This window comes from Balaenoptera acutorostrata, chromosome 16 (genome assembly GCF_949987535.1).
Source record: "Balaenoptera acutorostrata chromosome 16, mBalAcu1.1, whole genome shotgun sequence".
Classification (NCBI taxonomy): domain Eukaryota; kingdom Metazoa; phylum Chordata; class Mammalia; order Artiodactyla; family Balaenopteridae; genus Balaenoptera; species Balaenoptera acutorostrata.
In genome coordinates, this window is record NC_080079.1 from 86,955,178 (window position 1) to 86,966,708 (window position 11,531).

General features: G+C 44.7%; 1 long non-coding RNA gene across 1 annotated transcript; it reads right to left on the reverse strand.

The window, feature by feature from the left end:
- Positions 1-3,490: 3,490 nt before the first annotated feature.
- On the reverse strand, positions 3,491-10,587 carry LOC130705005 (uncharacterized). The gene is made up of 4 exons (XR_009005591.1): positions 10,502-10,587; positions 6,986-7,100; positions 5,228-5,342; positions 3,491-3,585 (listed from the first exon to the last, which is right to left on the reverse strand). It is a non-coding gene; the product is annotated as an uncharacterized LOC130705005 (long non-coding RNA).
- Between the last annotated feature and the right edge of the window lie 944 nt (positions 10,588-11,531).

The window sequence follows — 11,531 nt, forward strand, 5'->3', positions numbered from 1 at the left end:
TACTAGCAATCTCCCTCCTTGGAGAATCAGCACCATTAACCTCCTGTTCCGTACAGGTTGCAATTTGTCCTGAGGATGAACGGGAAGAGGGGGAACCAATGAGAGACTAGCTCTAGGTGTTGGGACAGGCACAGGTCACTCTATTTTCCCAACAGGAAGAAGAATTAACCACAGGCTCAGCCTTCCGCCCGGAACCAGAATAGGGCCTGAAGCAATCCTGCGCTTTTGCGGCCAGCTCCCAAGAAAGCGAGTTGAAAAATGGAGCTCAGGGGCACTGCAATTCACAAACCTGCAGAGTTATAAATGATAACTCTCGTCCACAAATATATTGAGGGAAGGCAACGAAGAGGATTTGAAAGCAAGGCAGAATTGCAGCAAACAGATTTCAGGAGGTAGATTCGAATCGCCTTTAAAGCACAGGAAAAGCGGCAAAACCTCCACAATGATGCCCTTGGCCAAAAAGGGCGTATGTGTTTTTTCCTGAATATATTCAGGAAAAAACGAATACGCCCTTTTTGGCCAACCAAGCAACCTGAAATGCAAATCAGCACTACAAAGAAGTCTCGCTTCCCACCGGTCAAAAGGGCCATGCTGAATAAAGGGTCAAAACCAGAAATGCAGGACAGGCCATGGAGAAACGGGAGCCTTGCTACGCTGATGGGCGGGATGTAAATTGCCAACAGCCACTCTGGAGAAGTGTACGGTGTGTCCTGAAACATCTAAAAAACCCAGCTTAGAGAGCATAGGGCACTTCCACTCATGGGCGTATAAATTGGGAAAACGAAAAATCATCAAGACACAGGCACCCCAAAGTTTAGGGCTGCTCTGTTGACAAGAACCTCCACTTCGTTACACCTTAAATATCCCAGGAAAGAGAAAAATTGATAAAGAAGTTTTGGTCTTTAGTACAATGGAATATCACTCAGCCATGAAATCAACGACATAAGGCTAGTAGCAGCATGATGAGTGGATTTACGTATCACGATTCTAAGTGAAATAAGTCACACAGAAAAAAGACAATGATCATGAGATATCACTTCTAGAGGGAATGTAAAAACCGCTACAATTGAACTGAATTACAAAAGAGAAAAGAGTCACACGTTTAGAAAACACACTATGGCTGCTTAACGGGAAAGGTGAGGTGAGGTGATGCATAAAACAAGGGTTTCAAATTAGCTCAGATACCTTTCCATAAACCTAATATGTAATAGACAAGACCTATTCCTTGCTCAGTGAACTGGACTCAACACCCCCTATTCACCGCTCAAGAATATATCTGACTAGTAAGAATCTTAAAACCAATGTATTGATATCTCTCAGTAAGTGAGTCAAGTGGGTGTAAAGCAGCAGAAACACAGCAGTGAAAAGCAGCTAAACCCCATTATAAAAATCAATTACTTAAAAAATTACGTGAAAGAAAGACAGTGAAAGAGAGATAAATTCTTACCAAATTCGTTCAGGGGCTGTGATGCCACCTGGATTGACCATACCTAGACCCACAGGTGATTGAGACATAAGGGTGGACACTCAGGGGCTGAGAGGTTTGGTGAGGTTGAGGAAGCAAACACAGACCCTTTAAAGTAATACTGCGTGGTACCCATCCCATGGGTCCCAAATCTCCAGGTTCAAGGGCATCTTCCTACATCGAAAACATGCATGAGAAACCCAGAAGATGGTACGCCGTGTGATCGGGAAAGGTTTCTAAAACGCACCTCATTTCTCATCTCCTTGTGCTCGGGTTCGCCATTCCAGCCGCTTTACTAGCAATCTCCCTCCTTGGAGAATCAGCACCTTTAACCTCCTGTTCCGTACAGGTTGCAATTTGTCCTGAGGATGAACGGGAAGAGGGGGAACCAATGAGAGACTAGCTCTAGCTGTTGGGACAGGCACAGGTCACTCTATTTTCCCATCAGGAAGAAGAATTAACCACAGGCTCAGCCTGCCGCCCGGAACCAGAATAGGGCATGAAGCAATTCTTCGCTTCTGCGGCCAGCTCCCAAGAAAGCGAGTTGAAAAATGGAGCTCAGGGGCACTGCAATTCGCAAACCTGCACAGTTATAAATGATAACTCTCGTCCACAAATATATTGAGGGAAGGCAACGAAGAGGATTTGAAAGCAAGGAAGAACTGCAGGAAACAGATTTCAGGAGGTAGATTCAAATCGCCTTTAAAGCACAGGAAAATCGGCAAAACCTCGACAATGATGCCCTTGGCCAAAAAGGGCGTATGCGTTTTTTCCTGAATATATTCAGAAAAAAACGCATACGCCCTTTTTGGCCAACCAAGCAACCTGGAAAGGCAAATCAGCGCTACAAAGAAGTCTCGCTTCCCACCGGTCAAAAGGGCCATGCTGAATAAACTGTCAAAACCAGAAATGCAGGACAGGCCATGGAGAAACGGGAGACTTGCTACGCTGATGGGCGGGATGTAAATTGCGAACAGCCACTCTGGAGAAGTGTACAGTTTGTCCTGAAACATCTAAAAAACTCAGTTTAGAGAGCATAGGGCACTTCCACTCATGGGCGTATAAATTGGGAAAACGAAAAATCAGCAAGACACAGGCACCCCAAATTTAGGGCTGCTCTGTTGACAAGAACCTCCACTTCGTTACACCTTAAATATCCCAGGAAAGAGAAAAATGGATAAAGAAGTTGTGGTCCTTAGTACAATGGAATATCACTCAGCCATGAAATCAACGACATAAGGCTAGTAGCAGCATGATGAGTGGATTTAGGTACGACGATTCTAACTGAAATAAGTCACACAGAAAAAGACAATGATCATGAGATATCACTTATAGAGGGAATGTAAAAACCGCTACACTTGAACTGAATTACAAAACAGAAAAGAGTCACACGGTTAGAAAACACACTATGGCTGCTTAACGGGAAAGGAGAGGTGGGGTGATGCATAAAACAAGGGTTTCAAATTAGCTCAGATACCGTTCCATAAACCCAATATGTAATAGACAAACCTACTCCTTGCTCAGTGAACTGGACTCATCACCCCCTATTCACCGCTCAAGAATATATCTGCCTAGTAAGAATCTTAAAACCTATGTATTGATATCTCTCTGTAACTGAGTCAAGTGGGTGTAAAGCGGCAGAAACACAGCAGTGAAAAGCAGCTAAACCCCATTATAAAAATCAATTACTTTTAAAAACCCGTGAAACAAAGACAGTGAAAGAGAGAGAAATTCTTACCAAATTCGTTCAGGGGCTGTGATGCCACCTGGATTGACCATATCTAGACCGACAGCTGACTGAGACATAAGGGTGGACACTCTTGGGGCTGAGAGGTTCAGTGAGGTTGGGGGAGCAAACGCAGAACCCTTTAAAGTACTACTGCGTGGTACCCATCCCATGGATCCAAAATCTCCAGGTTCAAGGGCATCTTCCTACATCGAAAACATGCATGAGAAACCCAGAAGATGGTACACCGTGTGATCGGGAAAGGTTTCTAAAACGCACCTCATTTATCATCTAATTGTGCTCGGGTTCACCATTCCAGCCGCTTTACTAGCAATCTCCCTCCTTGGAGAATCAGCACCTTTAACCTCCTGTTCCGTACAGGTTGCAATTTGTCCTGAGGATGAACGGGAAGAGGGGGAACCAATGAGAGACTAGCTCTAGCTGTTGGGACAGGCACAGGTCTCTCTATTTTCCCATCAGGAAGAAGAATTAACCACAGGCTCAGCCTGCTGACCGGAATCAGAATGGGGCCTGAAGCAATCCTGCACTTTTGCGGCCAGCTCCCAAGAAAGCGAGTTGAAAAATGGAGCTCAGGGGCACTGCAATTCACAAACCTGCAGAGTTATAAATGATAACTCTCGTCCACAAATATATTGAGGGAAGGCAACGAAAAGGATTTGAAAGCAAGGCAGAATTGCAGGAAACAGATTTCAGGAGGTAGATTCGAATCGCCTTTAAAGCACAGGAAAAGCGGCAAAACCTCGACAATGATGCCCTTGGCCCAAAAGGGCGTATGCGTTTTTTCCTGAATATATTCAGGAAAAAACGCATACGCCCTTTTTGGCCAAACAAGCAACCTGGAAAGGCAAATCAACGCTACAAAGAAGTCTCGCTTCCCACCGGTCAAAAGGGCCATGCTGAATAAAGGGTCAAAACCAGAAATGCAGGACAGGCCATGGAGAAACGGGAGCCTTCCTACGCAGATGGGCGGGATGTAAATTGCCAACAGCCACTCAGGAGAAGTGTACGGTGTGTCCTGAAACATCTAAAAAACCCAGCTTACAGAGCATAGGGCACTTCCACTAATGGGCGTATAAATTGGGAAAACGAAAAATCAGCAAGACACAGGCAACCCAAAGTTTAGGGCTGCTCTGTTGACAAGAAACTCCACTTCGTTACACCTGAAATAACCCAGGAAAGAGAAAAATGGATAAAGAAGTTGTGGTCCTTATGTACAATGGAATATCACTCAGCTATGAAATCAACGTCATAAGGCTAGTAGCAGCATGATGAGTGGATTTAGGTACGACGGTTCAAAGTGAAATAAGTCACACAGAAAAGACACTGATCATAAAATATCACTTATAGAGGGAATGTAAAAACCGCTACACATGAACTGAATTACAAAACAGAAAAGAGTCACACGTTTAGAAAACACACTATGGCTGCTTAACGGGAAAGGAGAGGTTGGGTGATGCATAAAACAAGGGTTTCAAATTAGCTCAGATACCGTTCCATAAACCCAATATGTAATAGACAAGACCTACTCCTTGCTCAGTGAACTGGACTCAACACCCCCTATTCACCGCCCGAGAATATATCTGACTAGTAAAAATCTTAAAAACTATGTAGTGATATCTCTCTGTAAGGGAGTCAAGTGGGTGTGAAGCGGGAGAAACACAGCGATGAAAAGCAGCTAAACCCCATTATAAAAATCGATTACTTTTAAAACCCGTGAAACAAAGACAGTGAAAGAGAGACAAATTCTTACCAAATTCGTTCAGCGGCTGTGATGCCACCTGGATTGACCATACCTAGACCCACAGCTGATTGAGACATAAGGGTGGACACTCAGGGGCCGAGAGGTTTTGTGAGGGTGGGGGAGCAAACGCAGAACCTTTAAAGTAATACTGCGTGGTACCCATACCCTAGGTCCCAAATCTCCAGGTTCAAGGGCATCTTCCTACATCGAAAACATGCATGAGAAACCCAGAAGAGGGTACACCGTGTGATTGGGAAAGGTTTCTAAAACGCACCTCATTTCTCATCTCCTTGTGCTCGGGTTCGCCATTCCAGCCGCTTTACTAGCAATCTCCCTCCTTGGAGAATCAGCACCATTAACCTCCTGTTCCGTACAGGTTGCAATTTGTCCTGAGGATGAACGGGAAGAGGGGGAACCAATGAGAGACTAGCTCTAGGTGTTGGGACAGGCACAGGTCACTCTATTTTCCCAACAGGAAGAAGAATTAACCACAGGCTCAGCCTTCCGCCCGGAACCAGAATAGGGCCTGAAGCAATCCTGCGCTTTTGCGGCCAGCTCCCAAGAAAGCGAGTTGAAAAATGGAGCTCAGGGGCACTGCAATTCACAAACCTGCAGAGTTATAAATGATAACTCTCGTCCACAAATATATTGAGGGAAGGCAACGAAGAGGATTTGAAAGCAAGGCAGAATTGCAGCAAACAGATTTCAGGAGGTAGATTCGAATCGCCTTTAAAGCACAGGAAAAGCGGCAAAACCTCCACAATGATGCCCTTGGCCAAAAAGGGCGTATGTGTTTTTTCCTGAATATATTCAGGAAAAAACGAATACGCCCTTTTTGGCCAACCAAGCAACCTGAAATGCAAATCAGCACTACAAAGAAGTCTCGCTTCCCACCGGTCAAAAGGGCCATGCTGAATAAAGGGTCAAAACCAGAAATGCAGGACAGGCCATGGAGAAACGGGAGCCTTGCTACGCTGATGGGCGGGATGTAAATTGCCAACAGCCACTCTGGAGAAGTGTACGGTGTGTCCTGAAACATCTAAAAAACCCAGCTTAGAGAGCATAGGGCACTTCCACTCATGGGCGTATAAATTGGGAAAACGAAAAATCATCAAGACACAGGCACCCCAAAGTTTAGGGCTGCTCTGTTGACAAGAACCTCCACTTCGTTACACCTTAAATATCCCAGGAAAGAGAAAAATTGATAAAGAAGTTTTGGTCTTTAGTACAATGGAATATCACTCAGCCATGAAATCAACGACATAAGGCTAGTAGCAGCATGATGAGTGGATTTACGTATCACGATTCTAAGTGAAATAAGTCACACAGAAAAAAGACAATGATCATGAGATATCACTTCTAGAGGGAATGTAAAAACCGCTACAATTGAACTGAATTACAAAAGAGAAAAGAGTCACACGTTTAGAAAACACACTATGGCTGCTTAACGGGAAAGGTGAGGTGAGGTGATGCATAAAACAAGGGTTTCAAATTAGCTCAGATACCTTTCCATAAACCTAATATGTAATAGACAAGACCTATTCCTTGCTCAGTGAACTGGACTCAACACCCCCTATTCACCGCTCAAGAATATATCTGACTAGTAAGAATCTTAAAACCAATGTATTGATATCTCTCAGTAAGTGAGTCAAGTGGGTGTAAAGCAGCAGAAACACAGCAGTGAAAAGCAGCTAAACCCCATTATAAAAATCAATTACTTAAAAAATTACGTGAAAGAAAGACAGTGAAAGAGAGATAAATTCTTACCAAATTCGTTCAGGGGCTGTGATGCCACCTGGATTGACCATACCTAGACCCACAGGTGATTGAGACATAAGGGTGGACACTCAGGGGCTGAGAGGTTTGGTGAGGTTGAGGAAGCAAACACAGACCCTTTAAAGTAATACTGCGTGGTACCCATCCCATGGGTCCCAAATCTCCAGGTTCAAGGGCATCTTCCTACATCGAAAACATGCATGAGAAACCCAGAAGATGGTACGCCGTGTGATCGGGAAAGGTTTCTAAAACGCACCTCATTTCTCATCTCCTTGTGCTCGGGTTCGCCATTCCAGCCGCTTTACTAGCAATCTCCCTCCTTGGAGAATCAGCACCTTTAACCTCCTGTTCCGTACAGGTTGCAATTTGTCCTGAGGATGAACGGGAAGAGGGGGAACCAATGAGAGACTAGCTCTAGCTGTTGGGACAGGCACAGGTCACTCTATTTTCCCATCAGGAAGAAGAATTAACCACAGGCTCAGCCTGCCGCCCGGAACCAGAATAGGGCATGAAGCAATTCTTCGCTTCTGCGGCCAGCTCCCAAGAAAGCGAGTTGAAAAATGGAGCTCAGGGGCACTGCAATTCGCAAACCTGCACAGTTATAAATGATAACTCTCGTCCACAAATATATTGAGGGAAGGCAACGAAGAGGATTTGAAAGCAAGGAAGAACTGCAGGAAACAGATTTCAGGAGGTAGATTCAAATCGCCTTTAAAGCACAGGAAAATCGGCAAAACCTCGACAATGATGCCCTTGGCCAAAAAGGGCGTATGCGTTTTTTCCTGAATATATTCAGAAAAAAACGCATACGCCCTTTTTGGCCAACCAAGCAACCTGGAAAGGCAAATCAGCGCTACAAAGAAGTCTCGCTTCCCACCGGTCAAAAGGGCCATGCTGAATAAACTGTCAAAACCAGAAATGCAGGACAGGCCATGGAGAAACGGGAGACTTGCTACGCTGATGGGCGGGATGTAAATTGCGAACAGCCACTCTGGAGAAGTGTACAGTTTGTCCTGAAACATCTAAAAAACTCAGTTTAGAGAGCATAGGGCACTTCCACTCATGGGCGTATAAATTGGGAAAACGAAAAATCAGCAAGACACAGGCACCCCAAATTTAGGGCTGCTCTGTTGACAAGAACCTCCACTTCGTTACACCTTAAATATCCCAGGAAAGAGAAAAATGGATAAAGAAGTTGTGGTCCTTAGTACAATGGAATATCACTCAGCCATGAAATCAACGACATAAGGCTAGTAGCAGCATGATGAGTGGATTTAGGTACGACGATTCTAACTGAAATAAGTCACACAGAAAAAGACAATGATCATGAGATATCACTTATAGAGGGAATGTAAAAACCGCTACACTTGAACTGAATTACAAAACAGAAAAGAGTCACACGGTTAGAAAACACACTATGGCTGCTTAACGGGAAAGGAGAGGTGGGGTGATGCATAAAACAAGGGTTTCAAATTAGCTCAGATACCGTTCCATAAACCCAATATGTAATAGACAAACCTACTCCTTGCTCAGTGAACTGGACTCATCACCCCCTATTCACCGCTCAAGAATATATCTGCCTAGTAAGAATCTTAAAACCTATGTATTGATATCTCTCTGTAACTGAGTCAAGTGGGTGTAAAGCGGCAGAAACACAGCAGTGAAAAGCAGCTAAACCCCATTATAAAAATCAATTACTTTTAAAAACCCGTGAAACAAAGACAGTGAAAGAGAGAGAAATTCTTACCAAATTCGTTCAGGGGCTGTGATGCCACCTGGATTGACCATATCTAGACCGACAGCTGACTGAGACATAAGGGTGGACACTCTTGGGGCTGAGAGGTTCAGTGAGGTTGGGGGAGCAAACGCAGAACCCTTTAAAGTACTACTGCGTGGTACCCATCCCATGGATCCCAAATCTCCAGGTTCAAGGGCATCTTCCTACATCGAAAACATGCATGAGAAACCCAGAAGATGGTACACCGTGTGATCGGGAAAGGTTTCTAAAACGCACCTCATTTATCATCTAATTGTGCTCGGGTTCACCATTCCAGCCGCTTTACTAGTAATCTCGCTCTTTGGAGAATCAGCACCTTTAACCTCCTGTTCCGTACAGGTTGCAATTTGTCCTGAGGATGAACGGGAAGAGGGGGAACCAATGAGAGACTAGCTCTAGCTGCTGGGACAGGCACAGGTCTCTCTATTTTCCCATCAGGAAGAAGAATTAACCACAGGCTCAGCCTGCTGACCGGAATCAGAATGGGGCCTGAAGCAATTCTGCACTTTTGCGGCCAGCTCCCAAGAAAGCGAGTTGAAAAATAGAGCTCAGGGGCACTGCAATTCACAAACCTGCAGAGTTATAAATGATAACTCTCGTCCACAAATATATTGAGGGAAGGCAACGAAAAGGATTTGAAAGCAAGGCAGAATTGCAGGAAACAGATTTCAGGAGGTAGATTCGAATCGCCTTTAAAGCACAGGAAAAGCGGCAAAACCTCGACAATGATGCCCTTGGCCCAAAAGGGCGTATGCGTTTTTTCCTGAATATATTCAGGAAAAAACGCATACGCCCTTTTTGGCCAACCAAGCAACCTGGAAAGGCAAATCAGCGCTACCAAGAAGTCTCGCTTCCCATCGGTCAAAAGGGCCATGCTGAATAAAGTGTCCAAACCAGAAAAGCAGGACAGGCCATGGAGAAACGGGAGCCTTGCTACGCTGATGGGCGGGATGTAAATTGCGAACAGCCACTCTGGAGAAGTGTACAGTTTGTCCTGAAACATCTAAAAAACTCAGTTTAGGGAGCATAGGGCACTTCCACTCATGGGCGTATAAATTGGGAAAACGAAAAATCAGCAAGACACAGGCACCCCAAAGTTTAGGGCTGCTCTGTTGACAAGAACCTCCACTTCGTTACACCTTAAATATCCCAGGAAAGAGAAAAATGGATAAAGAAGTTGTGGTCCTTAGTACAATGGAATATCACTCAGCCATGAAATCAACGACATAAGGTTAGTAGCAGCATGATGAGTGGATTTAGGTACGACGATTCTAAGTGAAATAAGTCAAACAGAAAAAGACACTGATCATGAGATATCACTTATAGAGGGAAAGTAAAAATCGCTACAGTTGAACTGAATTACAAAACAGAAAAGAGTCACACGTTTAGAAAACACACTATGGCTGCTTTACGGGAAAGGAGAGGTGGGGTGATGCATAAAACAAGGGTTTCAAATTAGCTCAGATACCGTTCCATAAACCCAATATGTAATAGACAAGACCTACTCCTTGCTCAGTGAACTGGACTCCACACCCCCTATTCACCGCCCAAGAATATGTCTTTCTAGTAAGAAGCTTAAAACCTATGTATTGATATCTCCCTGTAAGTGAGTCAAGTGGGTGTAAATCGGCAGAAACACAGCAGTGAAAAGCAGCTAAACCCCATTATAAAAATCAATTACTTTTAAAAACCGTGAAACAAAGACAGTGAAAGAGAGAGAAATTCTTACAAAATTCGTTCAGGGGCTGTGATGCCACCTGGATTGGCCATATCTAGACCCACAGCTGATTGAGACATAAGGGAGGACACTCTTGGGGCTGCTAGGTTTGGTGAGGTTGGGGGAGCAAACGCAGACCCTTTAAAGTAATACTGCGTGGTACCCATCCCATGGGTCCCAAATCTCCAGGTTCAAGGGCATCTTCCTACATCGAAAACATGCATGAGAAACCCAGAAGATGGTACACCGTGTGATCGGGAAAGGTTTCTAAAACACACCTCATTTCTCATCTCCTTGTGCTCGGGTTCGCCATTCCAGCCACTTTACTAGCAATCTCCCTCCTTGGAGAATCAGCACCATTAACCTCCTGTTCCGTACAGGTTGCAGTTTGTCCTGAGGATGAACGGGAAGAGGGGGAACCAATGAGAGACTAGCTCTACGTGTTGGGATAGGCACAGGTTACTCTATTTTCCCATCAGGAAGAAGAATTAACCACAGGCTCAGCCTGCCTCCCGGAACCAGAATAGGGCCTGAAGCAATCCTGCGCTTTTGCGACAGGCTCCCAAGAAAGCAAGTTGAAAAATGGAGCTCAGGGGCACTGCAATTCACAAACCTGCAGAGTTATAAATGATAACTCTCGTCCACAAATATATTGAGGGAAGGCAACGAAGAGGATTTGAAAGCAAGGCAGAATTGCAGGAAACAGATTTCAGGAGGTAGATTCGAATCGCCTTTAAAGCACAGGAAAAGCGGCAAAACCTCGACAATGATGCCCTTGGCCAAAAAGGGCGTATGCGTTTTTTCCTGAATATATTCAGGAAAAAACGCATACGCCCTTTTTGGCCAACCAAGCAACCTGGAAAGGCAAATCAGCGCTACAAAGAAGTCTCGCTTCCCATTGGTCAAAAGGGTCATGCTGAATAAAGTGGCAAAACCAGAAATGCAGGACAGGCCATGGAGAAACGGGAGACTTGCTACGCTGATGAGCGGGATGGAAATTGCCAACAGCCACTCTGGAGAAGTGTACGGTGTGTCGTGAAACATCTAAAAAACTCAGTTTAGAGAGCATAGGGCACTTCCACTCATGGGCGTATAAATTGGGAAAACGAAAAATCAGCAAGACACAGGCACCCCAAAGTTTAGGGCTGCTCTGTTGACAAGAATCTCCACTTCGTTACACCTTAAATATCCCAGGAATGAGAAAAATGGATAAAGAAGTTGTGGTCCTTAGTACAATGGAATATCACTCAGCCATGAAATAAACGACATAAGGCTAGTAGCAGCATGATGAGTGGATTTAGGTACGAC